Here is a 4,003-nt window from a genome sequence, read left to right as displayed (position 1 = left end):
GATTCTAGATGCATTTAGGTACAATAGAACTTGTCAGATTACATTTACAGATGTTCCCTAAATTTTGTGTTTGGTAAAATATTACCTCAGTTACTCAAGTGGCCCTTTACCACAGTAGTGGAAAAATGTTGAGCCCTTGCATGACGGCATGGGTTCAAATCCTGTCGGTAGCTAATCTAACAATATCTACCGTTTGGCCAAAAAGAAAAAAAAAAATACCTTAGTTACTGAACAACATGAATGAATATCAGTTTCATTTTTGTGCTTTTATCTTCTACAACGTCTGCATAAGCCTTAAACCATGGTTTTAAGATGCAGCTTCTTTCCTCCTCTCAAATTCTTTTTTTCCTTTGTAATTGTGCAGATTTTTCTATTCAGAGAGAAACACCATGGCAGAGGTTTTCTGGACCTTCTTCTGCAACAGTTCCGATTGGTCGACTGAGTCTGGAGCTGATTGCACTTCGGGTTTTTTATCCGTTATCGATCCAGATTCATGCATCAACAATATTTTGGTCATTGCAGTTGACATCTTGCTTCTGTTTATATTGTTATGTTTCTTCATATATAGATTGTCATCAAATAAAATAGCACCATCTCAGTCTCACACCATCTCTGCATTGTCAATTGTCTCAGCCAGCCTTAATTCCGGTTTGGGTTTTGCCTGCTTGGGGTTTGGGATATGGACAATCATCGACAAAGTAAATACCGATCAGTCTGTTTTACCTCTCCATGGATGGCTAGTTTTGTTCTTTCAAGGGTTCACATGGTTCCTTCTGAGTTTAACCATAACCCTGAAAAAACCACTCTCTCCACAAATTGTCATCACGAAATTTGTTTCGATTCTTGCCTTCTTGTTAGCTGCTTTTTTTGGCAGTTCATCGATTTGGGAAGCTGTTGTGGATGAGGCAGTGTCATTTCAGATTGTTGTAAACATTTTATATTTCCCCGGATCGATTCTCTTTCTCTTTAGTGCATTTCAAGGAAGCAGTAATGTAAAACTTGATACAGAAATCCAAGATGATGCTTTCTACACGCCTTTGCAAGGGGATGAATCGGATGTCAGAGGTGAAATCAGTTCAAATGACAACATAACCCCTTTTGCAAAAGCAGGGTTATTCAGTACATTGTCATTTTGGTGGCTGAATCCACTGATGAAGAAAGGCAAGAAAAAGCTTCTTGAGAATGAAGATATTCCACAACTGCGAGAGGCTGATCGAGCAAGAACGTGCTACTCAATATTTATGGAGCAACTGGACAAAAGGACGAAGCAGAGTTGCTCATCAGATAACTCTTCTATTTTGTCCATAATTTTTTTATGCCAGAGGAAAGCTATTTTGATAACAGGGTTCTTTGCATTGATCAAGGTTCTAACCCTGAGTAGCGGCCCACTGTTTCTCATGGCCTTCATTGACGTTGCTGAAGGCAATGCAGCTTTTAACTATGAGGGTTATGCACTCACTCTAGGTCTCTTCATCTCAAAAATCTTGGAGTCACTATCAGAGAGGCAATGGAACTTTAGAACAAGGTTGATCGGGCTCCAAGTAAGATCAGTGGTCTCTGCTGCAATATATCAGAAGCAACTAAGACTCTCAAATTCTGCCAAGATGACTCACTCTCCTGGTGAGATAGTGAATCATGTAGCGGTGGATGCTTACAAAGTTGGTGAATTTCCATACTGGTTTCATCAGATATGGTCCACAAGCCTTCAGATGTGTCTTGCATTACTTATTGTTTACTTCTGTGTCGGGCTGGCAATTGTTGCAGCCCTCATTGTACTTATATTGACTATGGTGGCAAGCTTTCCGTTGGCAAAGTTGCAGCACAAGTACCAAACAAAGCTCATGGCAGCACAAAATAGGAGGCTGAAGACCAGTACCGAAGCGCTTTCAAATATGAAGATCTTGAAGCTGTATTCTTGGGAGGCAAATTTCAAGAATGTTATTGAAGGGTTAAGAAGAGAAGAATTGAAATGGTTAGCTCAAGTGATGTTTCAAAAGGGGTATTATAATGTTCTATTCTGGGCATCTCCTCTTTTGGTCACCACAGTTACTTTTTGGACATGCTACTTCCTCAGATATACACTTTCTTCAAGTAATGTTTTCACACTTCTGGCAACATTGCGGATTGTTCAGGAGCCAATTAGGCTGTTCCCAGATGTTTTTGGAGCATTTATTGAAGCAAAGGTTTCATTATCTCTGATTGTAAAGTTCCTTGATGAACCAGAGTTGGAGAACAGACATATGAAAGATAGCAGTGGCAAAGAGGTTGAGCGTTCCATTTTATGTAGATGTTCAGAAATTTCATGGTATACTAGTGCTACAAAGGCTACATTAAGGAACATAAATTTGGTGGTGAAACCGGGGGAAAAAGTAGCAATTTGTGGAGAGGTTGGCTCTGGTAAATCAACCCTGTTAGCTGCAATTCTCGGAGAAGTTCCACGCATTGGTGGTGTTGTAAGTAACCAAATCACTTGGGAGTAATTATTCTTCCAATTATTATAGACAGGAAGCCTTACTTAGATATTCTGACTGCCTATTTTTACAGGTTCAAGTATACGGGAAAATAGCATATGTTTCTCAGTCTGCATGGATCCAAACCGGAACTATACAAGAAAATATTCTGTTTGGTTCTGCCATGGACAATGTTAGATACCAAGAAACAGTTAGCAAGTGTTCTTTAGTGAAGGACCTTGAGATGCTTCCATTCCGCGATCTCACTCAGATAGGAGAAAGAGGTGTCAATCTAAGTGGTGGGCAGAAGCAGCGCATTCAACTTGCACGTGCACTCTATCAAAATGCTGATGTCTACCTCTTGGATGACCCTTTCAGTGCAGTTGATGCCCATACAGCGACAAGTCTATTCAATGTAGCACTTCTTTTTGTGCCTCACACTAATAATGCATGACGATATTGTCTTTCTTTTTTTTCAAATTTCTCCAGTGAAAGCTAATGCGACTGTTTTCCAGGAATATGTCATGGGAGCTCTAGCGGAGAAGACAGTTTTGCTTGTGACACACCAAGTCGACTTCCTTCCAGCTTTTAATTCGATATTGGTATTTAAGAACATTTTTACATGGGTTTACTGATACCATTCTTCTTAATCCGTTCGACAATCAACTAGGTAAGTCCCATATGTAACATAATTTTCTTCACAGTTGATGAGTTCAGGGAAAATTTTAAGAGCAGCTCCATATGAAGATTTGCTGGCTTCTTGTCCAGAGTTCCAAGACCTCATTAATGCACACAATGACACTGCTGGTTCTAGAAGCCAAGTTGAATATGCTTCTACCGGAAAACATAAATTACCTAGGGAGAAGATTGAGAAATTTACCACCGAATTACCATATGAAGAATCTTCAGGAGATCAATTGATTAAGCAAGAAGAGAGAGAAACAGGAGATACTGGTTTCCAGCCATACATCCAGTATTTGAAGCTGAGCAGGGGATTTTTCCATTTCTCCATGGCCATTGGTTTCCACTCCATTTTCATACTTGGGCAACTAGCTCAAGTTTTTTGGTTGGCTTTAAAGCTGCAGGATTATAGCGTGTCAAGAGCAAAACTCTTCGCTGTTTATTCTGTGATCATGTGTCTAATGATACTCGCTTTGGTCATTTGAACTTTCTGTCTGGTCTACTTGGGATGTGGGGCATCAAACTCCATTTTTCAAACCCTGCTGAACTCTCTTTTCCGAGCACCAATGTTGTTTTATGACTCGACACCTTTGGGCAGGATACTTAGTCGAGTAAGACTTACAGAGTACGAAAAGCTGTTTTGAAAAGATATTCTTTTAAGTAAGCTATTGGAACTAACATTAACATTTGCATCGACTCTTTTGTTTAGGCATCCACTGATATGAATATCATTGATCTTGAAGTACCTTTCAAGCTGATTATTGCAATTTCAGGAATTCTGAACACATATAGCATATTTTTAGTATTGGTTTTCCGTACTTGGCCCGTTGTGTTTCTGATTATTCCCACAATTTATATTACAATATTTTTAC

At 39.4% G+C, this 4,003-nt stretch overlaps 1 pseudogene; it reads left to right on the top strand.

Moving 5' to 3' along the window:
* The first annotated feature begins 387 nt into the window (after positions 1-387).
* LOC137711312 (ABC transporter C family member 10-like) overlaps positions 388-4,003 on the top strand; it is a 9,210-nt pseudogene continuing 5,594 nt past the window's right edge.

This window comes from Pyrus communis, chromosome 12 (genome assembly GCF_963583255.1).
Source record: "Pyrus communis chromosome 12, drPyrComm1.1, whole genome shotgun sequence".
NCBI lineage: Eukaryota > Viridiplantae > Streptophyta > Magnoliopsida > Rosales > Rosaceae > Pyrus > Pyrus communis.
The sequence above is the reverse complement of the archived record's forward strand: the minus strand, read 5'-3'. Positions and strand labels throughout refer to the sequence as shown.